The sequence below is a fragment of the Chrysemys picta genome, chromosome 11 (assembly GCF_011386835.1).
Source record: "Chrysemys picta bellii isolate R12L10 chromosome 11, ASM1138683v2, whole genome shotgun sequence".
Classification (NCBI taxonomy): Eukaryota; Metazoa; Chordata; order Testudines; family Emydidae; genus Chrysemys; species Chrysemys picta.
In genome coordinates, this window is record NC_088801.1 from 57,086,967 (window position 1) to 57,112,080 (window position 25,114).

At 43.5% G+C, this 25,114-nt stretch overlaps 1 long non-coding RNA gene across 1 annotated transcript in view; it reads right to left on the reverse strand.

The window, feature by feature from the left end:
* The window catches only part of LOC135974384 (uncharacterized), a 212,239-nt gene extending 191,325 nt beyond the window's left edge, over positions 1-20,914 (reverse strand). Inside the window, exon 1 of the long non-coding RNA XR_010591641.1 lies at positions 20,567-20,914. This is a non-coding gene — a long non-coding RNA (uncharacterized LOC135974384). The remainder of the gene's footprint in view (positions 1-20,566) is intronic.
* Between the last annotated feature and the right edge of the window lie 4,200 nt (positions 20,915-25,114).

Genomic DNA, 25,114 nt, shown 5'->3' on the forward strand with positions numbered 1-25,114 from the left:
AGGCGCATAGTTAACTAATCAGACCAAAACAGAGAAGCCTCTTGTGTTTCAAAATTAAAAGCAAACTGATCTCTCAGAAGTATTCCTCTCCATATTAATTGCCAGCATTTCTTAGCCTACTTAGATGGTATCTGCTTCCTAGTAACAACCAATAGCTTTCTACCCTAAGACTATCTCCCAGGCTGACAAACACCCCATCGCAGCCCTCAAGCATTCCTTGTGCTCCCTCACCTTCTGATACAGTATGAAAAAAAATAATAAGGCCCTGTTTTGATAGGGACAAAATGGTTGTTCAAATAGTTCTGCTAATTTCATAAAGATGCGTGATAATGTTTTACATATGGTCCTATGCTTTTTAATAAAAAAAAATTGAACACACATTTTGAGACAAGTTTGGTTGATGTGCTGCTGATAGCACAGGATAACTGTACGCCTTTTGGTTTTAATTATAAAGACAGCCTAGGGATCACTTACCCAGAGCTAATGGGTTTATGGGCTCTTTAAGGAGCCAGATAAGCCCACAGATGTGACAGTGAACAGCATGTAGGGCAGAGCTACTGCAGGGGCTTGAATTCTGGGGGACTGAGGTCATTTATGCCACAACCTCAGTCCTGACACCATTAGTCTGTGTTCTTTAGTGCAACTAAGATATGTGTGTTCACATTATGGTGGAATACGCTACACACACAGTGAGCAATGTTCCAGTTTATGAGGCCATAGCAGGCCAGCCCCTCAGCTGGTGTAAAGGGGTGTCTCTCTACTGAAGAGAATGGAGCACTGCACATTGTCACTAGCTGTGAAAATGATCCGGCCCAGTTCATTTGGGTACACTGACCAAAAATGTTCCCACTTAGCCAGGTGACAAATTTGTGAATATTCCTGAAAAAATCTGCTTTGGTCATATCCATTTTCAAAACTAAGGGTATATGAAGGGGGGGAAGGGAGGAAATGTGCTTATCACTAGTCCGCCTGGCTAAATTGGCAACACTCAGCTTTAAGCCAATATGTGTAAGGTCCCGTTCCAGGACTTGGACTCAGAGAGTGACAAAATCTGCACTGCCAACAAAACTGGTTGGGCATTTACAGTTTGGTTATTTGCGGCGCACCAAGACCACAGACAGGAGAGAGAGTCCTTACACCCCAGGGAGCTGACAGTCTAGTTCAAATACAATCTATTCTAATCTGCTTTGCTTGTATCAAACTCACTGATTTTAAAAGCACTTTTGGGTGCTTTAAGCCCAACTCTGATCTCACCTAGGCTGATCTAGCACAAGTGGATGGTGTGATTACAGATTTATATTGGTATAGGGCTGATCAGAGCCAGGATCCTTGAGTACAAAAGTTAAGGTATATTAAAAAACATTCTATTCTACAATACAATCTATTGATCTCTCTATTGATTTATTCAGACAACTGTTAGGTAGATTATGCTAAAGATTGGAAATCTTTTCATGATGGAATATAAACCCCCTACAAACCCTTCTCTGGAGAAAGAAAATTGTGTCAGGGGTATGCCAAGGAAAGGCAGAGAACCCTACTGAACCTTGGAAGCACTAAGGAGACAGAGGTGACAGTGTATTACGTTTCAGAGAGTTATAGATTAAGGTTTGCCAGTCAGATTTCCCCCAAGTGAATCCAGAAGGTTAAAACGCAAGGCTTGATTCTGCTTGCACTGGTGAAAAGGTCAGGGCACATGAGAGGAGAATCAGGCCTACTGACCTCAAAGGCGTTACTTGTGATTTACATGGGTGTGAAGCGAGAGGGAATCGGGCCCAGAGTTCCAGCTCCCTACATTAGAAGTTTTTCTTCTGGGTAAAAGACGCTATCAATTTTGCAGAGGTTTTCAGCCCATTATCACACGACAGGTAGACAGTTGTCATAAAGCATTAGCTCTAAACGAGGTTGACAGCATAACTGCGAGCTAGCCCCAGGCTTGGCAGTCTGTGCAGCACCTGCAGCTCGCGGCACTGCAGCCATAGGGCAAGACAGTGTTCTATCAAAAGACAGGCTGGCATCATCTGCTGTGAATCACTTTGAATTGTTGCCCTTAACTGACTGTATACTCAGGACCAGCCTGCCTTTAAAACACAACACACGGGCCGCTGCCAGGAGCCTGCTCGGTCCCGCATGGCAACAGTTTAAAACCCAGCATTTTTGTCAAGAGTGGAGTCCCACCTTTCGATCCAGTCGTTCATTAGTACCGATTCCCCTCAGCAATAATGATCAGAAACAAAACAAAAAAAGTTTCTCCTTAGGTTTGTTCAAGACACCATGTTCCCTGGGCGGCCTGCTCAACACAGTCACGAGACAGTAGAAAGAGAGAAGGGAGTTCTGTCTATACAATGCTAAAAGCCCATTGAAATCACCACCCTGGAGAACTAGCAGGCACCAGAAAAACATGTGAGCATTGTCAGGTGGCTACCAGTTCCCACTTGATTCTCCAAGAAATAGCAGAGTGGTGATCAGCCTACCCAGCAATGGCTTCCAGGATCACACCGCTAATTTTAGTTCCTTCAGCACTGAGCCCCTGCTGCCGGAGAACAAAGATGAAAGACCACATGGAAAGGATACAGATAGGAAAGATTTTAAAAAGGCAGTGATCATGGTCATCTCACTTGCCTGCTCCAGCTCCCACTGAGAGACATCTAGAGTGAGCATATTGAGTGATTTTAACAGGAAGGCCCTGCCCATGTGGAGAAGCTGCTGGGTGTTTCTCTGTTGAGAGGTGGATGAAGGCAGAGGGTTCGCTGGGTAGGAAGTGTAAATTGGTCTAGGCGAAGCTTGAGGATGGACAGGAATTTCAGAGAGTCCAAGGGGACATGATTCTGTTTGCTTATTTGGCTTACATCTTTTGTCTGCATGATGCCCATGTAGACTGTAAGCTCTTTGAGACTGTAGCCAGTCCAGCCATTGTCTGTAAAGCAAGCAGAACAATTTTGGGTGCTATGTTCATAATGATACTATTTTGCCTTTGCGGATTATCTGATACATTTTCTGTGTTCGGCTAGATTAATCTGAGGAACTTGAAAGCTTTTGTGGGAGTTGCTTATAAATTAAATGGATTCTTTAAATGTATTGCATCTTTTTGAAGGGCAATCACAAGGAAACACTATAAAACCTAAGGAATATTACACTATTGTAATATATGTACAAATACAGTGTTATTAAGTAGCTTAGGAAAAAAACAACCTACGATCATGGCTAGAGAAGGTTGAATGGGGGAGGTTGCCTGGACGACGGCTACGTACAAAGGGCCTGATGCTGAACCCCTCACAAAAAGTACTGAGTGGTCTCAAGCTCCAGAGGAAGTCAGTGGAGTGGAACATCATGACAGTTACCCTGAGCACCCATGACTTCCCCGGACTGCCTGCAGACACCTGAGAGCACAATTCAGGTCTATTAAGGACCTTCTGAATGGCTCTCTGCACAGCAGCGCAGGAAAGTGCTTGTCCGTTCTCCCATTTGGTAGAAGGAAAGCTACAGGTGAAAGAAGACAGCCTAGTGGCTAACGCACTCGACTGGAACTCAGGAAACCTGGCTTCTATTCCTGGCTCTGACACTAGTCTGCTGGGCAATTTCGGACAAGTCACTTCACTCCTCTCTGCACCTCAATTTCCCCATCTGTAAAATGGGGATCATGATACTGGCCTCCTTTGTAAAGTGGTTTGCACGCTACTGGTGAAGAGTGCAATGTAAGAGCGAGGTCCTCCTATTATTAGTTGTCCCTAAAGCAGGCAGAAAGAGTTGAGGGCCAGACGGTTTCTGAGTCAGATATCCCAGCACAGAAAAATTCCATGCTCCTATGAATGAGAGAGGCCTAGCCCTAGAGAATAGGGAGAATATTGCCTTTGGGGCAGGCCCTGTTTCTTTGCTATAGGTTTTACAGCACCAAGCATAATGGGGCCCTTAGCTGTGGGTACTACCATAATATAGATAATTGGCTATAAGGGGTGTACTACTTCTTAGCATATCCACAACATGCCTTAAGTGGCACGTGACCAGAATCAATCACCAAATTGGGTCTGGTGGTTGGATCATTAGCTTCTCCAGCCCAAGCCAGGTACTGATGGGGAGCGTGGCATGAACACTGATCCATGCCCCCCACGGATTTACTGGCTGACCTAGTCAGGCTTTTTTCTAGCTCTCATTTCTTTTGTATACTTGTAAAAGTAAAATGCATTAAAATGGTACACTTGATTGGGTTGCAAACCAAGGTATAATATACCCAATGTACCTTAGGGTCCCACATTCCTGTGTAATACTATCAACGGCACCACCTTCAAACAAGGAAAGACATCCAGAGACAACTGGGCCCAGTTCTGCATGGTTAATCCAATGTAAAGCTGAAGTAATTCCACTAACTGACTTTGGATTCGTAATGGTGTCAATGAATGCAGAATCTCGTCCAATGTGTCTACATCCCTTCTTCTGGCCTCCAAAAGCAGCCTCCTAGGGCGAGCTTGCAACATGAATGACCTTTCTTCTCCTGTCCCCGTCCCCCACCATATATAAATCTTCATCCCAAAAACTAAGTGCCCGATTCTCATTAATAGTGACCACTTTATACTGTTTTGGTAGTGTCAAGAGGCCTTAAAGTGGATGTGAATTAAATTCACAGCCCCCTGACAATCAAAGTGATGTAAAAAGGCCACCACGTAAATGAGGATCAGGCCCTAATAACTTAAAGATACATTTTTGTGAATTTATAGAGTACACAAGGGTTGGTTTTGTTTATTTTAAATAAAAGCTTTTAAGAAAGATTCAGCAAATTTTTAAAGTACAGAAGGATTGGTGGGTTATTTTCCCTCGCTTCTGCTGGTTTGTTTGATCCCTTCTCTGCCACAGATGCAGTATTGTTTGTTTCCTAATGAGAAGCTGTAAAAAGATCATGTGACTACAGGAGTGGTTTTCCATGACCAGACAAACCCTTTTCTTTATTCTGTTAATCTCCTCAAGGCCTGGTTCAACCAGACAGTCCCAACTACTGTACCTGACCAAGCAATGCATGTCCTACCCATGGGTGAGCAATTAACCCCAATCTTGCACTCTCACACCCCCACACACAACTATCTCTAAACTCTTCAGAGCTTGCTCATCCCATATTTACATTTCAAGAGCTGGTTTGTAAAGGGACCACCAGCAACAAATGTCAACTCTGGGTTTAGGGTTTGGTTCGAAGGCATTTAGATAGAAGAATAATTGCACAGGGATGTGGTTTGCTCTGGAGAAATAAAGACTGTGTTTAAATGTCTGAAATTCCTGGTGACGCTAATAATTGCAACCTCCGCCTCAATAAAATGCACAAATAATGTTATTGAAACGTTTCCAATCAAAAGGTATTATTTTTGGTTTAAAACAGATGCAGCAGTCAGTATTTAAAAGGAAGACGTCTGGGCGGGTTTACCTCTGTTTCAAGGGAATACAAAACTCTGGAACTTTGGTCAAGTCCCTCTTTCTCTATTTTTATAGCCTTTTTATTACAATGTGAAAGGCTTAATACAGATCTTGTGCTGACTTTTCTAAACAGCCAGAAAGTTCCACTCTCCAGTCATCTACTGAAGATGTTTTAACTGAGACACATTGAATTAAGACGTGTTAGAGAACAGCCTGATACTGGGACCTGCTGAGCTTCTCTGGAAAAGTACTGAGCACACAACTCCCACTGACCTTAGTGGGAATTGAGGAGTCTTAGCACCTCACAGGATCAGACCTTTAACCCAGCTGTAGGCATCGATCCTGCAAACACTAAGGGCAATGGTTTCACAAGTGCCCACGTGATTTAGAAGCCTCAAAACCATTTTTAAATGAGACAGTCATTTGGAACTTAAGTATCATTGAAAGTCAATGACTTTCATTAGGATTTAGGTCCTGATACTCAAAAGGTATTTAGGCACCTCACTCCTATTGAGTGTGAAGCACCTGAATACCTTTGAAAAAATCTGGATCTTCGGAGCCTAAGCCCCAGAATTTCCAAAGGTATTTAGACACCTAAAGGAATCTTCAAGAGTGCCCAAGTAGGACTACTAATTCCAGGAGTTAGGCACCCAGTGCTTAGGTGCTTTTGAAAATCCCACTAGGCATCTAGCTTCATCTTTTTGTCCCTATACAACCTTTGAAAATATGGCCCCAAGTACCCAAGACACTTTTGAAAATGGGACTTAGGTACTTTTAAAATTTTACTCTTTTTGCTTCACTTTGTTCATGTGAGTCATCCCATTGAAGTCTATGGCATTACTCTCATGAGTAAAGTTAAGCATGTCCATAAGCGTTGGCAGGACTGAGGTCATAATAATTAGTAGACCTATAGCATAATTATAATGAACAGTATCTTCAAGTAAAACAATAACCATTTCCTATACATGCACTCATTAGATACAATGTCAACACATATGGAAGACATTTATTGATATAAATACTCAGGCACTTTTTATTATTATCCAAAAAAAGAATATCAGGTTAATCTTTCTATTGTACAATCATCTGAGACATACTTGAACCCAGGTTTTTCTGGCTCAAATTTCAGCTTTTATATACAGGATCACTTCTGCCAGCTGGCAACCCTAAATTCTTAGAGTATAGTAGTTCTTCTTTAATCAAACATATCTGCACAGTGATGTTACACAACTAAGCTTTTTACATGCAATATATTACAAAAAGATTCTTTCCAATTGTGTAGAACTATGAAAAATTAGATAGTATAGGTAAAAATTGCTTTTCTTTTTTAAGTTAATCATTAACATTACTCCAGGAAATAACTGAGACTATTGTCTTATTTCCAAAGGTTGTCCTGGGGCAAGCGAAAAAGCTAATTTCATTAGACATCATACATGTTACAAGGGTAGCTATGCAATCACTGCATGCATATGTATACAATCATTTTTTAAAACCCTCTGAAAAGGAAGTCTTAAAGAATACTACAAGATGCCCAACAGAATGAAGGTACAGAAAAATAAACACACTGGGTCATATTGTACCACTGGGATTTAAGCAAAAGTTCTCAATGATGTCAATGGGAATTCTGCATAAAGCTCAATAGGACAATCTGGTCTCCCACCACTATACATGGAGATAATGCACGAAAACTTTCCTGTGCTGATTAAAGGTGAGCGACTAGCCATTTTACAGTCCATATGTCCCGTGTATCAGAGGAGAAAAGACATGCTATGCAATTGGCAAGTCTCATCTGCTTGACTTGAGACTGCAATTCCGGGCCTTAGACCTTTGGATGACAAGGCTATTACACATTTTGTACCTGACCCTGCACTGTGGAAGTCAATGGACACTTTACTATTGCCTTCAACCGATAGAGGATCAAGACCTTTGACAATGACAATAAGTACAGGGCTGTTCTCAGTTACATCATTGACTTCAGTGGAGTTCATATGCATTGGCACCGGTGTGAATGAGTGCCACACACCACCCTTAGAGTACAGGCAGATTAGCGTTCAAGTAACTAGGAAGCTAATGATAGCTGAATAAAAAAGGCAACTGCAGAAATGAACAGCAAGCAGTAGTTTAAAATGAAATCAAATGACTTGTATGTACCTCTGGGAGCTGGATGAAATTCCACAGGGCTATGAAGTGTTGTGTTTGTTTCTAAAGTGAATTGAATGCTTTTATGGAGAACTGCTGGATCCACAGCATTGGCACAGCATGGGTCAACTCCCCCATACCTCGGACACATTCACACTTAACGCAGCGCTTGAGGTTAAATGGAACTCCAGCCTCAACTCCTGCTCAGTAACGTACAAAATTCCCCCTTACACAGAAGGCCAGCACAAAGCCCGTGCAAATACAAGCTGAGAATGTATTTGCAGAGCGACAAAGTTCCTGCAATCTGCCCGACCCTTCTTCCCCCCCCTGCCATAACCTCCCTCCCAAAGCAGCCCCAAGAAGTGCTAAGATCCTGCTTACCACAGCTGTCTTCAGGATGTGCTTATTGCCTTCTCCCCTCTTTCCACTCTGTCCTGTAGTTTCTTCTCTCTGAGCCTCCAAGAGGTATTGTAGAGCCATTTCCTCCACACCTAGGGCCTGCCCAGTATAGGCCACCATCTGCCTGACAAGCTATAAAGTTTCTCATCTATGAGTCCAGCATAAGCCAATCTTTCTATTCAACCACACATTGCAAGGAGAGCAGGGAAAACACTTCTCTCTCAAATAGAGGTCTCTCCTGGAGGTTTGCTAGCACCCATATGCTAAGGATTTTTCAGCTAGAGGTCCCCAAGCATCACCTACATTCACTCTGTCCCCTGATGTTGAAATGGCTCCTGTGTATTTAAGTAGACGGCCACACCCCAGGCCCACTCACTGAGCGTTGCCTTTGTTTGGGCATGCAACAAGTCTTGTGTCCCCTTTTACCATTGAAAATATAGTTACACGATTATTCATTGTTGAACATTTTCAACGGTCGGCCCCACAACACTTCTGCTCCTCTGAAAGAGTTAACTCAGCCACATGTTACAGTATTTTCCTTTCCTCCTTCCCTTGCTAAGTACAACCCTTAGCACCTTACTCTGCTATGAGTGTACACCATAAGATAGACAACGTGTAACACTAGCAAGTTAGCATTGCCAAGGCACTGAATTTCCTGACTTTGGAGGGCGTTGACCTTACCATCTTAATGCTGCATTGATAGATGTGTGTGTGTGTGTGTGTGTGTGTATTTCAGTGTGAATCCGTTTTTACAATGCAATACATTTTATTTGTCTATGGAACTTTAATACCCTCTGCAAAGTGTTTTATGATGCAATGTGTGAGTGTCGGTTAATCATAAGCTAAAGGGGAAAGGAAAATGTAAGTGAGATATAAAGGGTGGAAGTGAGTGATTCAGTAGGTTGGAGGGAAGGGACAAGAGTTCCAGACAGATGGGACATGAATAACTTTTCCATCTCTTTTCTCTCCCAAGTCATGCAGGAACTGCTGTGTTTAAATAGTCAGTCTAACTTTTTGATGGGGTTTTAAAGCCTGAATTGAATTCTCTGAACATGACCAACTATCATTACAGGGTCTGCATCACTGCAATGCAAGTGTTGGAGCCCTTTAGAAAGCGAGAGCATTGAATGCAGTACTGTTCCACATCAGGAAAAGCCACCAAACCAAGTCAGTTCAGTTTCAGATCCATCTAGGACTGGATGATGCTTCAAGAATCACAGTGGCAATGGTTAGCAGTTGGGCAGAGGATTTGCAACCAGGCAATGCTTTATTTTGTCCAGAGGCACAGAAAGCAATAGAAGTTTAATGGGGTTAGGATTACAGGGAGTGGCAACTGATCCGTCTGATTGCGAAATAGACTCCCATGTGAGTACAGCTAAGGTTCTGCTGAACTAATATGCCAGTGGTTTTGTCTAAGGAATGGACTGTGATCCACCTCAAAAATCCCTCACTTTGGCCCCTCACATGGGTGGACCCTTCCATTCTTACAATATCCTACTAACTTCAGTAGGACTCTTCACAGATGCCAGGGTCCACCTGACCAAATCAGATTGCTATTTAAAAAAAAAAAAAGCCTGATTCCTGCACTGACCGACCAGCACAACTCAAAGCACAGCATGGGGAACAGTCCTGCAGCCCTTACACAAAAAAAATAAATTCAGAATTTCCCTTCTTAGACACCAAAGGCTAATTGACCCGACGAGGGGATGCTGAACTTGATAGAACGAGGGTGGATATAATCACTCAATAGAGCCAATAAGCAATTAGCTGAATGGATTCAACTGTTTAGAGGTCTCAGTTTATTAACTATACCATTAGAGCTCAATTTCTTAATATCCATTATTCCTTCCTTGGATTATTATTTAGAATGGCATCAGTATTTTACACAATGCAAGAGTCAGAAGAGGGCACAAATTGCACATCTGAAGGTAGGGAACATGAGTGGACAAAGTCTGAAGCCAAAGAAAACTATAAGAAAACAAGAAGGATGGCCTTGTTCTTACGGCACTGGAGGCGGGGATGGGGGAAAATCAGGAGAGTTGGGCTCTGTCGCAGACTTCCCATGTGTGGACCTTGGCAAAGTGACTTAGGTGCCCAGATGTGTGAGGATCTGAGCCTAATTCCCAGCCATGTCAAAGGAAGTTAGGAACCTAAATACTGTTGAGGTTCTGTGCCTCTGAGCTTCAAATTCACTTTCTCTAGAACAGAAAGAACACTTTCTCTCAACCAGGGGTCTGGGAGCCCCTAGGGGATGCCAGCAGGTTTCAGGGGGTCCACCAAGCAGGGCTGGCATTAGACTTGCTGGGGTCAGGGCAGAAAGCCAAAGCCCCACCACCCTGCGGCTGAAGCCCAGGGCTCCTACCCCCTAATGCTGGGCCTGGCTTTTATGTGCAGAAAAATTATTGTGGCATATGTGGGCTGTGGAGTTTTTATAGCATGGGGGGGAGGGGAGAAGAGAGACTCAAAGAAAAAGCTTGAGAACCCCTACTCTAAAAGATAATACTGTAGCTCCTTTTCCCTATCCTTTTCCTTTTGTCTATGCATTTCTATGGGACAGAGACTCTCTCTAACTATGTATTTGTCAAACACCTAGCACAATGGGGTCCAAAGGTCTCTAGATGGGGCATCCTGGTGCTACTGTAATGCAAATATACTATAAGAAAAACTGGAATCTAATTAAAAATCCATGAGCTTTGAGGCGCCATTACTTTGAGTAATTCTTCCTGATCCCCTAAAAGGGCCACCAACAATATGCTCAACAGAACCATCTTGTAGGATGACCAGACAGCAAATGTGAAAAATCGGGACAGGGGCTGGAGGGTAATAGGAGCCTATATCAAGAAAAAGACCCCAAAATCGGGACTGTCCCTATAAAATCAGGACATCTGGTCACCCTACCATCTTGCGACACAGCATGGCCCCATTTTTCATGCCTCACTATACAGTGGATCATGCAGAATTTAACATATTATTTCTGTCTCTTGCATTTTGTGGTGCAGGTTGCACACAAGGCGCAGTACGATGGGAGTCACATTGTATACCATATTAATCATTATTTAAGAAGGCAGTCGCATTACACCAGGACAGTGAATTTGGTTCCTGCAGCCTAACTGCGCAGTCTCCATTCCTCTGCTCTGGCAGAGGAGCATTCGGGGGTAATGTCAAAACAAGCAGAGGAAAGATTCAATCCGAGCTGATTTCAAACTATTTCTGAGGAAATGGTGCTGGAGATATTGCAAAGGGTAGTACACCCAATGAGAGCTGGTTTGCAGGGCTGGAGACCCCCTCCAGGCACTGCACCGGTGTGTCCCTATTCAGGGGACCATGTCCCCCCATGTGCAGTCAGTGGGAGCAGGGCTGAGCCTCCCTGTGCATGGAGCTGCAGGGACTCAGCGCCATCAGAAAATGGTCTGGGAACTTCAGAAGCAGTCAGGAGCATGCACATTTGGGACTATGCTGTTGATTCACACAGCTAGTGCAATGGTCCTAGCATGACAAGACACAAGCCATTGTTTAGATGGCTGTAAAAATGCTATGTGCATCTATGGAGCTATGCAAGAAGACAAGCCCTTTCCCAATATTTTATAATCTGCATCAGACGAATTACATGCAAACAGATGACCAGGTGTAAAAGTGAGAGCCAACAGCACCAGATGGGAGATCAGTTCTGGAAGGATGAGCAAAGAAAGAGGTTTTAGTAGAGAGGTTGCTCAGCATATAGGACAGAGCATTGTGGGCAGCCTAGAAAGAGGCATAAGAGTGAGAGGCTGAGCATCAGAAAAGCAGCTGTTGGTTAGAAGGTGAACATGTGCACCTGCCTTCCCAAAGGCTAGGCAAAGGACCATGACTCAGGAGATCTAGGGTGAAACCCCAGCCTCACTGAGGTCAATGGCAAAACTCTACTTATTTCACCCCAAGTTCTAGTCCTGGCTTTGCCACCTTAGACAAGTTTGACCTTACACAAGTCATGCATTTTTTAAAAGTACCTGAGGGATTTAGGAGCACAGGTCCAATTCATTGACTTTCGATGGGGACTGAGCTCCTAAATCCTTCTGGAAAAATCAATTCCTTAATGTCTCTGTGACTCAGTCTCCCCACTTGTAAATAGGGAAGATAGTAATCCCTCAGAAGTGGACTTGAAACTTGTGTTTGGGTCATATGTGTAAAGTGCTGTGTGGTTCCTTCCATTGAGGGCCTCAAAAATGTACAGGATTGTTATAGAGAGAGTAAATATCCCTATGCACATTTAATACACAGCATACATTTGAGTGGGAATTGAAAGGCAGGTATCCAAATGGCTTGGAAGCCTGACAAACAATGCTATAGTAGGTCCAGCATCTGATCCTGATTATAAATATACACAAACATGAATGAAAGAAGAATAAAACAAACAAACAAACAAACAAACAAAAAAAACAACAACTCATTCTTAGATGGCACTTTTCATCCATAGTTCTCAGAGTGTTTTCTAATTAGGGCCCGACCAGATTCAAAGCCATGAAAAATGCATCACAGACCCTGAAATCTGGTCTAACCCCGTGAAATCTGGTCTTGTGTGCTTTTACCCTATACTATACAGATTTCATGGGGGAGACCAGAGTTTCTCAAATTGGGGGTCCTGACCCAAAAGGGAATTACAGGGGGGGGTCACTAGGTTATTTTGAGGGGAGGGGGAGATCATGGTATTGCCACCCCTATTTCAGCACTGCCTTTAGAGCTGGGTGGCCAGAGAGTGGCGGTTGCTAACTGAGAGCTCAGCTCTATAGGCAGAAGCCCGGAAGTAAGGGTGGAAATCCCATACCATGCCATCCTTACTCTGCGCTGCTGCTGGTGGCGGTTCTGCCTTCAGAGCTGGGATCCTGGCCAGCAGCTGCTGCTCTCCAGCTGCCCAGCTCTGAAGGGAGCTGCTGCCTGCAGCAGAGCAGAAGTAAGGGTAGCAGTACCACAACCTCCCCCCCATTATAACCTTGCGACACCCCTCTGCCCCCAACTCCTTTTTGAATCAGGACCCCTACAATCACAGCACCGTGAAGTTTCAGATTTAAATAGCTGAAATCATGACATTTACTATTTTAAAAATCCTCTGACTGTGAAATTAACCAAAATGGACCATGAATTTGGTAGGGCCCTATTTATAATGCTACCCACCTCCTTTGTAAAGGATACAGGACAGGATGGGATTTTATTTGACACATGAAAATACTTTTCAGTGTTTGGAAGAGTTTTGAAAAAGGACATTTTTGAAATGTGCTGGGATTTAGGGGTTTCAGAGAGCGGGTGGGGCTTTGCCTACATTCTGTTACGTTTTAAGAATATGTAGCACTGTACAACCCATAACTAGATTGTCCCAAGCCCTCCAAAGTAGGTAAATGTTATTGACATTTTACAGATGCTAAATACACAGCAGCGGTCAAAGAAGGCTACCAGTGTGTTACTAGCTATTAGGAAAGGGATAGAAAAGAAGAGAATATCATAATGCTACCCTATTAATTCATGGTATGCCCACACCTTGAATACTGTGTGCAGTTCTGGTCACCCTATCGCAAAAAAGATAGTGGAATTGGAAAAGGTTCAGAGAAGGGCCACCAGAGATAGCGAAGAGTATGGAATAGCTTCTCTACAAGGACAGACTAAAAAGATTAGGGTTGTTCAGCTTAGAAAAAAGAGATGACAAGGTGGGATATGATAGAGATCTATAAAATCATGAACAATGTGGAGAAAAAAAGTGTTATTTTTCCCTTTCCCACTGTACAAAAGCCAGGGGTCACCCAATAAATTAATAGGTAACAGGTTTAATACAAACAAGGGGATGTACTTCTTCACACAATGCACAAGTAACCAGTGGAACTCATCGCTGGGGGATGGCCAAAAATATAACTGGATTCAAAAAAGAATTAGATAAGTTCATGCAGGATAGGCCTGTCAGTGGCTATTAGCTACGACAATCAGGGACAGAGCCCCATGAGCAGAGCGACCCTAAACCTCTGAGTACCAGAAGCCAGGAGTGGAAGACAGGGGTGGATCACTCCATCATTGTCTGTTATGTACGCACCCCCTGAAACTCTGGTACAGCTCACTATCAGAGACAGAATACTGGACAAGATGGACCCTGGTCTGACCCAGTGTAGCTGCAGAGGAGTGAAGGCCCCAGTGTTCAAGTGAGGGTGTATAAAGTTAAACACACCCCTCCCATGGATTAAAGCGCCCAGGTTTAGGCCACCAATTTGGAGAACTTTTGCTCTGGTGAGGGGATGTCAGGGAGTTGACAGCAGCCATAGCTTGGGCACTGCCCCACACAGTTATCATCTGTGGTCTTCCTCAAATTCAAGGGGTCCCAGGCCATTGCTGTTCCTAGCCCCAGAGCCCAGGCCTGGGTGGCTGCTCCCTTTAGGGGAAGATCAGCAGGGAGCTCCCAGCCTGAATGATCGCTTCCTGTGGGTTTATATTCCCAAGAGCTAGACGTGTACTGTTTTTAGTCACTGAAAGCAGAGATTCCCCTTTACTTTTCCTACAAACAGGGGGGTTAGGGCCACAGCCATGGGCTGTGTAGGGCTGCCTATCTCTGTCCAGATGGACCAGGAACTTATTCCTTTAAGACCTGGTGTTGTGATGCCTTGCAAAAGCCGTCAATTCCGCTAACATGCTTTCTCTTCCACCTCACAGCCTGTCTCTCTTCAGATATGTGCTTTGTCCAAATGAAAAGTCCATTTCCCTTGTCAAAAAGTTACTAAAGGTCCCTGGCTGTCCAGTATTGCAGTAAATTAAGAGGTTAAGGAACAAGGCACTGTACAACTCTCCCCCACTCCCCGAACCACTTTGTTTCTTCATGGGTGAGATCATTATCTCAAACCATGCAATCCACATTTTTCATCTGTTCCCACATATAGACTGTCACATTCTATCAGGCAGCCTTCTGGGGAAAGTAGAGGTTTCCCTTTTGGAAACATGACCCTGAACAGAACTTGAAAAGCCCCTTCCATTACAGCAATGTTATGATTTTGCTCATTTCCTTCTCGTGTGTTTCAGTAGAAGGCATTCTGTCAGTGTACCCAGCAAGTGGGACGCTGCAAAGGAGCTCTTTGAAGGGGGAACTGAAGAGCGTGTGGAAGGGGATGATATTTTCAAATAGTTTGTAGGAGTTATAGCTGAAAATTGCCCAAGGCATAGGCTGCATTGTTGACTATCTTACAGCAAAATGCAGAGGTTTGTCTAGTGGATTTTAGCCTGTAACTAAACATTTACTTCTTTCAATATGATGAACAGCAATACAAGAATAGTCATCTCTTAATGTAAATTGATCTGGCACAGAGGAGTATTTAGATCAATGTGTGATGTCCCGACTGGAATTAAGGCTATTTCCATAAAGCCAACAAGCACAGAGATTATTTATATGACAATGTCATTTTAAAAGACTGAGTCCATCAAATATGAATCCACCCTTCCCCAAATGCCAGCTTCCTCCTTCTAAAGGCATCTGGTATCCCGGAAAGGAGAAAAGGTCCTCAAGTTTTGGAAATAAAGTATGCAAAGCTCAGTTAAAGGACCAAATCCAGGTGCTATTGAAGACAATGTGTTTTGTAATTGCTTCAGTGGTATCAGGATTCAGCCCTGGGATTTTAAAGAGGTGGTAGAGCAACCCACCTGAAAAAATCTAAGGGCCAAAGTCTCTGCAGCTATAAATTGATTTTGCTTAATTGAAGTCACTGGAGTAGCACTAAATTACACAAGCCAAAAATGTGTTCCTTGATTTCTAATGCTGCCACTAGGGAGAGACTAAGGGGCCAGTCTCAGAGGTGCTGTGAAAGGTGGGGTAAATTGCGTAGAATTAGAAACCCATAGACCAGTTTGCAGAGTCATATTGATGTGCTCTTGTAAGAGAATCTATGCTAGTGTAACACACTCACTGCACCACACTGGGATGGGATGGTGAGGAACTAAAGCTGGGGGGCAGCAGGGTCCCAAAAATTAGGGCATTGGATTGGGATTTAGGAGACCTACATTCTAATCCCAGCTTGCCACTGACTGTCTGCCAGTCCCTTCGCTTCTGTGAGCTTCTGTTTGTCCCTCCAGCCTGTTATCTGTCCTGTCTACTTACACTGCCAGCTCTGCAGTGCTGAGCCAGTACCAAGTAAGAGACTAACAGCACCAGGCATGATGGGATCCTCATTCCTGTTGGAGCCATGACCATACAAAAAAACCTAAATAACTTTCTCCATGTTAGCCTCCCATTTGAACTTGGCTCATGGGGGTTGGTTCTCATTTCTTTGAGAGGATTTATCACGCCTCAGAAATTTAATGTCAAATTCAGTGAGTTGCCATCTTAGTCCTTGCTATAGTGCTTCTATCCTTGGAGGGATTCAGCTGGTCACATGGCAGAGTTTAAAGGTCGCTCACCCCTGGAGATTCGCACTCCGCTCCTCAGGGCTCTCTTCAGACTGAGTCCGTGCCGAGTTTAGGGAGGATGGCGTGGAGCACTTGGATTTGGTTTGCCCTCAGCCCCCTTGTTCAGCTTTCCTTGTTTGGTGACATGCGAGGCATCGTGTTGTATGAAGACTATTGTTGATTTGTTTGATCTACAGCTCTGAATGTGGTGGCACTAGAGGCCACCCTCTGGCCTTCCAGCTGAGGTATTTGGTGCCAGCTCTAAAGCAGGCCTCAAGAATGCTGCTTATCCACCCACATTATACTGGAGTTTGTTGGATTTGGAAAGCAGCCTGCTGTATGGGATAATTGTTCTATCATTTGTGTCCTGTCTATTGACAACCCATGTTTTTTCATCTCTATGCATTTAAGTTAATAACTCCAGCTACCTTTCAAGTTAGTCATGATTAAAAAAGGTGTTTCCTGTTACTCACTGTGGGCTTTCAATACCTCACTTCCAGGGTGCAGTTTGTTTTCTCCCTTCCATGCTGAAAAGGCTTTTTAAGGGCTATAGCATGAGATGTCCCTTGCACAGTTTGGCATTACAACCCATGTGTTTTAAGGAGCTGCTGCATGCAGATATAGTCCCTAATGTTGTGGGGAGGGGCAGCTACTTGAAGTGCTGCTCCTGCTGCATTCAGAACGGAAGTTTCTCCTACTGAATATGGAAAGTCAGTAGAGAAAGACAAACAACACACAAGGAGTCCAACCCATGGCATCAAGGTGAAGGATGTAAATCCACAGAAGCAAGGAAATGCAGAATGAATGCTACTAGCACAAGCCCTGCTTTGGCCTTCACTCACACTGCTGTACACTGCAGCCTGTTTAGAGGACATGACTGCTGGGCTGGATTTAGAGCCTTAAATCTGACTTTGCATGGGATTAATGTTGACCCTTAGGGCTCACGTTTTACAAATTCATTAGTTGTGCTGAGATCCGGGCTCCATGGAGCTAGCCCCATAACATATGCATAGCAAGGGAGACTCCGCCCCAAAAGAGCTTGCTGTTAGACAGGAAAGAAAAAGGGTGGGAGAAAAAGAAAGTGCTATTATCCCCATTTTACCGATTGGGAACGGAGGCACAGAGAGATTGACTTGCCTGAGGTCAGACAGGAAGTCTGCAGCAGGCAGGGAATTAAACCTATATTTCCCTGAGTCCTGTCCAGACCATTCAGCCACTCTGGGAAACCCCTGTACTATAGGGGAGTGTGTGGGCACTGCACATTTGAATGCTGCTGGGAAGCTCATACAGAACTAGCTTCTACACTTCCTACTTGAAGCAACGTGAGCACAGAGCTTAGACTGGCAGCCAGTAGGAAAGGGGTTAAGGGCCAGGGCCTATTACTGTACCTTTGGGGTTCCTCGTGTCATTGGCAGTGCTACGGCTCCCCCAGTGAACTTTCAGGAAGCACAGAGCACCCAGAGTCTGGCTGTCTGCTGTCCAGATGCACAAAGGAGAGTAGGTTGCACCTTCCACCGTCTCCTCAGCGCTCACATCTGTGTGGAAGGGGAGCCAGAATGGAGCCCTTGGAACAAAAACCACCACCAATGTGGACTGCTGGTCTTATGCAGCCTTCAAATTAAAAGGCACCACTGATTTGAAATGCTAAACTCCCTTTGATTTCAGTGGGACCGGGATTTGGCCCAGAGCACATCAATAAAACCAGACTCTACATGTGAAGTTAGGCAAGCAACACCCTGCCCACTTGACTGATCTCATACACAATCCAAAGGAAATCTTGGTTCTAGACAGTTCCGAAAGTGTCCCTTTTAATGTATACTTCGTAATGCTAGCACCTAGCAATGATTCTTACTCTGGGTGAAGGGTGTCACCTTTGACAGAAATGGAATATAGTAGTGAATTAAAGCACTGAAAGCAAGAGAGTCTTACCAAAAACCAGCCACAGATACCTAAATATCAGACGTTAAATAAAAGCAGTACAGCCTAGGTTAGCTAACCGTTGTGGTCACACTGAATTTAGATAATTGAGGTTTCAGGTAATCAAGAGAATTTTAGATGGAAATAAGAGCTATCCAGGAACATGTTCTGGCTAACCAGACGTTTTGGATAACAGAAGTTGATAATGTTTTCAACTTGCTAAGCACCCATTGGTTTAAATGGGGATAAAAGCACTCAGCACCTTGCAGGAGCTTCAAAATTGCCCTAATCAGGAAATGGAGGGAAATTATGAAACATTTTCTGTATTTTGTTGGCATTTTATTTCAATGGAAAATTTAAAACCAGCTCTGAGAACTTCATTACCTTGGACCACCAAGTTCCCACTTCGGCAAAGAACTCATAATGTGATAATGTTTTCACCCCTCAGCTCACAGAGAGCCGAGAAGCATTTCTTTAGCTTCCCAGAAGTTTTTATTTCTAAGATTTGGAGTAAGGGGACACTTTCTCCATTCTAACTAAGATCTTAAAGGAATGCCTCAAGAACACAAATCTAGCTATATCTTGGCAATGAGATATTGGACTTCTCAACTCTAGGTGTTAAATTAAAATGCAATCCAGTTGAAAGTTCAGATTTGATGGCTGTTGGGTCACCTATTGCAAATGAGTTTGATGGTCTTTCAATCCAATTCCCCAAGGGACAATGTCCACATCTCAAAAGCCACCACCAACCCAATTGACTAACTGGTGGTAATAAATAAATAGTAGTAGTAGTAATAATATCTAGCTTTCCTATAGCTGCTTTCATCAGTATATCTCAAATGCTTTACAAAGATGATGTATCGTTATCCCCCTTTTACAAATAGGGAAACTGAGGCACAGAGTAGCCCCAGGTCACCCAGCAGGTCAGTGGCCGAACTGGAAACAGATCTCCCAAGTCCCAGTCCAGTGCTCTATCCATTAGAGCTGGTCAAAAGTTTTCTGACAGAACAGTTTTTTTCAGAAAATGCTGATTCCACAAAATTTAAACATTTCACAGGAACTCCCCCCCTCCCCACACACACACACACAAAAACATTCACAAAATTTTTGTGGGATGTCATAATTTCAATAAGGTCAAAATGTTTCATTTTGACTTTATAGTTTCAATTTATGCTGTATTATAGTATAAAAGTCAAAACAGTAAGGTCAAAACAAAAATATCTTTGAAATGTTTCATTTTCCAACATTCTGAGATTTGAACTTTTTGTCCTGTGTCAGGACTAAACCAAATTTCAGAATTTCCCATGGGATGGAAATTCCAGATTTCAACCAGCTCTGCTATTGACAAGCTTGCCAGCAGTCTCAGCAAATTCCAGCGATCGCATAGACATGACGACTGAGTATCAGGGGGTAGCCGTGTTAGTCTGTATCTACAAAAACAACAAGGAGTCTGGTGGCACCTTAAAGACTTATTTGGGCATAAGCTTTCGTGAATAAAAACCTCACTTCTTCGGATGCATCCGAAGAAGTGAGGTTTTTACTCACGAAAGCTTATGACGACTGAATTACCCTCATCCTCCTACTGGTGTTCCCTGTGAGTGAGGGCTGAGACACACTGGGAAAGCAGTGGAGAGGAAGCGGATATGACACTGCTCAGGCACTACGTATTCTACCGTCTGGTAGAGGATTTCACTCCCCAGAGCCGACAGTCGGGCACCTTTGGTGAGCCCGGAATTCACACACAACTTTTTTAGACGTTGGTTTAAAAAGCTAAATTTTTTCCTAGTAGCCCTTAGAGGGAAAATTAGTCCTTCCTCACTAGCACATGAGCACACAATCACTCCACACTCCCCTGCTGTGGTACCTCAAAAATTAGGGTTGAATGGAACCAACTCTGCTAGTGGAGGGCAATTTATTTGCTACAACCAATTGCTGCATAGCCTCTGGGGAGAGCCTGCTAACCATGAGGCCAGCCAGTGCCATGGGGTGGCAGTACTGGATAAAACTGATTAAAAAACCAAAACAGCCTATGCCCCTCAATAGCACAACTGGGCACACCATGCCAATGTTTTCTCACCAAATCTTCAGCTTATCAAATTCAGCCTGGTTTTAAAATGACAACGGTGCCTTTGCTTTGCATAATGGAGAGGTGTAACATAAAAAGCAACAACAATAAGCAAACAACACAAGGCATAGCCTTCTTTAACACATACCTGCCTGAGAGCTGCTTTTCCTGCTAGCCCTCAGGGCCACCTCTAGCCCCACGCTGGGGGAGTTACAAACCAGCCTGGCCACGTGTTTCCCTTTGAAAGCCCCAGTAAGCAGTTCCACTCACCGCCACAGTATCCCTGGTGGCCGGGCAAAAGTGTTGCAGGGATTCTTCTCTCACGTGCTTCCTTTTCTCAGCCAACATGCTTCATCCACAGTCGGCTTCTTGGTGACTTAGTGCTCCAGCCGGCTCACGTTTAAATATCAGTCCCCATCCTGGGTAACAAAAGTCCAGTTTAAACCCCCAAACAAAATATCTAATCCACCCAAAGTTGGTTCTTGCTTTCTTGGGCCTCACAAGTTCTCCCCATCTTGCCTCCCTTCAGGAACTCCAGCAGCTTCTCTCAGGGACCTCCCTATTTCGTAAAGGCCCTATCTCAGTGCTTCCTACAGGAGTCTACACTACTCCCTATGGTTCCTATCACAATGTCTTCTTACTGCTGTCGCTTAAGCCTTTATAGCATGAGGCCCAGGTGGTTACCATAGTAACACATGACCCCCCCCCTTAGTCCCACCCCCCTCAGACTGAGAGGCAGTTAATTACTGCACAGGTGGGGCTGGCTGAATAGGGCTGGGCTAGCCACTCTGGGCAGGCCAGCCTGTTAGAGTCCCCCACCTATAAAGCTGTGGTATGGTAAAGGCAGCACTTATTTTCATCTCTTTGGCGAAGTGGAACCCCATAGAGAATTAAAGATACCCATCCTTGTGAGCCCGGGGAACTCCTTGCCAAGATGTAAAGCCAAAAAAGGACCCAGTTCTGCTCCCACTGGTGTCCAGGGCAAAACCCTGGTTAACTTGGATGGAGTCAGGATCAAAATACAGAGACAGTTTGTAACTTCAGTCTCCGTTTGTAAAGAATGTGTGGGTGAAATTTTGCCTAGGTTATCTAATGCAGATTCATTTCAATATAACTCTCTGGTTTTCTGAGCATTCCCCTTATTGTAACACTAAGACAATTATGTTATTTTTGCTTCTTTAAAAAAAAAAAAAGCCTGAAGTGGCACACTGTACTTTTATTTCCTGTTTGCAACTGTTGCTTATTTTGTGCAAAGACAGGTCAGATCAGTTTCATGTGTGAAGTGGGAGGGAGAGGCATTGATTATACCGCTATTTCAAGCTATTTCAACAGTTCTGCAGCATAAAGAGAAGTATGATCTATGAAAAAGAGTGAGCGCTGGAGATCAAAGGGACTGAAATAGGAAACAGCTTTTACCAAAGCTCTTACAGGTCTGTTTGTCCCTTTAGTATAATGTCAGCATTTAGTTTTATACTTAACAGTCCTGCCATACCAATCCTCCCAACATTATGCTTGTCCATTAAAATGTCAGTTTTCTAGACAAGCAGCACACATGTTAAAGCAAAAAACAGCCGCAGACATGCTGACAGCAGTTTAACAGAGTTGAGACTAATGTATTCCTTTTAAGGATTTCACACAGGGAACAGTATGTTTTGCCGCTTGTTTCGTCCCTGATGATTTGTTTGCTGTGTGTGGTAATAGACTATTTTACATTTGTATAAGCCCTTTCATCCTGAAGGAACCCACGGTGTTGTACAAACCGGGGTGCATGCTCACAGGCAAACAGGCCCCAGTGCCCCACAGTGCAGAGAAGTGGAATTAGTTTGCAGGAGAGAAGGATAAAAGTTGGCGAAGGACCAATTCAAACTGTCGTCATTATAGAAATCGGCGTGGAACTTTTACTGACCACACACACAACAGACATGACCGCACTTTGTAAGGTCTCTTCTGAAAGATCGGTACCAGGTCTTGGATTCAATGGGCCAAATTCATTCATTCATAATTTCACTGGACCAGATTTTGCTCTGACATGGGCATGTGAGAAGTCAGTGGAATTAAAACCAGGATAAGAAAGATCAGAAGCAGGCCTGTGGATTCCATAGTTAAATTACCCAAATGCATTGTTAATGTATCTACTGCAGAAAGCTGATTCAATTCTGCTGGAATTGGAACCATGGGTCTAGGAAGATTAGAGGCCCAATTCTGATCTCTCATTAATTTTACACTAATGTGATTTCCACTGACCTCGTCAGAGTTACTCCGGATTTACACCACCATCATGAGATCAGAATCAGGCCCTAGCTGTTTCACATCCGAAGCAGTGACCCCTGAGGGCATAGATAGCAGCATCCCATTGACTGCAGTGGGCTCCCTGACAACGCAGGGGGGTCTGCCCACCCAGAGCTCATTAGAAGGACTGGGGCTTGAATTACCCTCCAGCCATGAAACTTTGGTTTATGTCACCCATCATCTACAAACACACCACCTGCTGCTGGCGATCTACTTACATTTAGATTATAATCTCTGCTAATTTTTAATGGGTTTGTATGATGCTTAATACAATGGGACCCCACTTAAAACGATAGGGCATTACCATAATAATAAATACAATTAAGCTAATAATTAAATAGTCAGATCTCACCAATATGTTTTGTTTTCAGAACGTATTTGGTATCTGCCTTTATCAATAAAATTCCAAAGCTGCTAAGCTATTTCGGACATTGCCCAAGAAATTAAAATGCTTTTCTATTACTTTTTATTGGATATGAACAGTTAGTGCAAGAAACAGAGGGGAACTAGCCTCCTCAGATCTGCTTTCCCCAATAGCTTACCTGGCTCTGGGTCTCTATTAAATACTCCGTTCCACACTGAGGATCAGAGAAGATCATTTTATCTCTATAGGAATAGATGGAGATAAAATTTCCACCTCAACACATTCTTTTCACGTGTATTCTGTCAATTCTGGCACCCAGCACATTTGCTGATGATGTATTCCGGTGCTACAATCTCAGTCCAGTCCTAGGATACAGAATGAGTTATCTGTCTTCCACAGTTCTCCCTCTATCTCCCTCCCTCATCTACCATGAGTTCTCTAGATACCCCCACATACCTTTCTTACTCTTCCATATGAAACTATTAGTTATGGCTGGTCAAAAAATGGGAAATCTTTTCTAAAAATTTCAAAGAAAATGGAATATCTTTGTTTCATTCAAAGTCCCCCTCTCTCCCCCCCCCCCCCCACAATTTTTTTTCTGGGTTTTTTAAATGAAATGATTTGAAACAAAAATGTCATTTCAAATCTATTCTTTAAAAAAAGCCATACTAATAATAGGAAATAGCCAGGAACACCGTACCGTTCTCATGGGCCAGAATCTTAAAATATATCTTCCCCACCCGCTTCCTCTAAAAATGTTTACAGAAAAATCTCGTACCTCCATTACTACCCTGAAACATTACCCAGGGAGGAGAAGGCCTGGCTCATACGTCAATAAAAAATGAATTTTCCTTAAAATAGGAACAAAACATTTGACTTGTTCATGAAGGCCCCAGTTCAGGGCAGCATCTCTGTTCAGGACCATACCTTCATGGGGTGAAAATACCAGGTACAGAAGGACTCTGTAATCTAACAAAGAAAAGTGTAACAAGAACTAATGGCTTAAAGTTAAAGCCAGACAAATTCAAATTTGAAACATAACACAAATTGTTAGCAGTGAGAGTGACTAACCTTTCGAACAAACTATCAAGGGAAGGGGTGGGTTTTCCATCTCTTGATGTCTTCAGATCTAGAATGGATGCCTTTCTAAAAGACATGCTTCAGTTAAACACAAGTAATTTGGCTCAATGCAGGAGTTACGATGAAATTCTATGGCCTCTGATATATAGGTTGGACTGGATGATTTAATGGTCTCTTCTGGCCTTAAAATCTATATGCACTTAAGTATCTGTCTTGAAAATGGATGGACTTAAGCATGTGTTTAAGTGTTTTCCAGAAATGAGACCCCTGGGCCCCATCCTGCATAGGAGTAACATGTGTGCATAAGGTCTACAGGACTGGTAAGAAGGTAGACATACCTCAGTTCAGGGATTGTCTTTTTGTTCTGTTTATATGGTGCCTAGTGCAATGGGATCCTGGTCTGTGATTAGGGCCCATATGTACTATGGTAACATGAATATTATTACTGGATACCTGGTCTGAGAGAAGCTGTTCAACAGCATGTGCCCGCGAAGCCTTTTGTATGGCCAAAGCCAGACAGGAGACGGGCAACCAGCAGAGCAACTGGCCCTTCATTTTATAGATGCAAGGCCTGATTCTGACCTCACATGCTGTATAGCCCCACTTCCTTCAACAAGCTGCTCCTCCCGATTACATCTATGTAACCGAGATCAGAATCTGGCCACCAATGAGCAAAGAATTCAAAAGCAATCAAGGAGAAAAGCTATTTAAATCATTATTTGGACCAATGCCTTCCTCCTCCTCTACCCCTTACAATCCTTCACACATACCGTGTCTGGCAAGTTTCCCGAGATCTGCACCACAGCCAAGGAGAGAGAACGCATGCTTCATGTAAATTGAATGAGAATGAGCTGCAACACCTTTCACGCTGTTTGTGGATAAATAAGAGAAAGATCTCCGATAGGGAGCACAAGAAGTCAGCACTCCCACACTCATAACGTACCATGTCAATTGAACCTCTCCCCATGGTGCATTGTTTATTACTAGCTTCCAGTGATGCTGCTAAAGGTTTCAAGGATTTAAGGTTTCTACATGTTCTGCCTCACACTGGCCTTGTTTCACTTCCTATTCTCTAATATTCAGCC